A 425-nucleotide genomic window follows, 5' to 3' on the forward strand; every position below is an offset into this window, starting at 1 on the left:
GCATTTCATACAGTCAACATGGATTTTGCAAGGGCAAATCAACTTCTACAAATTTACTTGAATTAACATCCTATATCTCAAAAGCATTTAGTGAAAGCAAAGCTGTTGATGTTATATATACTGACTTCAGTAAAGCATTTGACATAATGTGCCAGTCGTTGCTCATCTACAAACTTGATCTTCTTGTTCTTCCACCTAATTTTCTACGTTGGATCTCTTCATACCTCTATGATAGATCACAAAGGGTAATGTTTAAAAATACTATCTCTGACGTCATTGAGGAGTTCCTCAAGGTAGCCACCTAGGCCCGGTTCTGTTCTTGCCTTTTATAAACGATATTTCTACAGATATACAAATTTCCAAAATTTTGATGTATGCAGATGGTGTAAAGCTTTATAAATCGTACGTTTCAATTAAAGAAAGGT

Source organism: Rhagoletis zephyria, unplaced genomic scaffold (genome assembly GCF_001687245.7).
Source record: "Rhagoletis zephyria isolate East Lansing unplaced genomic scaffold, Rhagoletis_zephyria_1.1 Rzeph_scaffold_01081, whole genome shotgun sequence".
NCBI classification, from domain to species: domain Eukaryota; kingdom Metazoa; phylum Arthropoda; class Insecta; order Diptera; family Tephritidae; genus Rhagoletis; species Rhagoletis zephyria.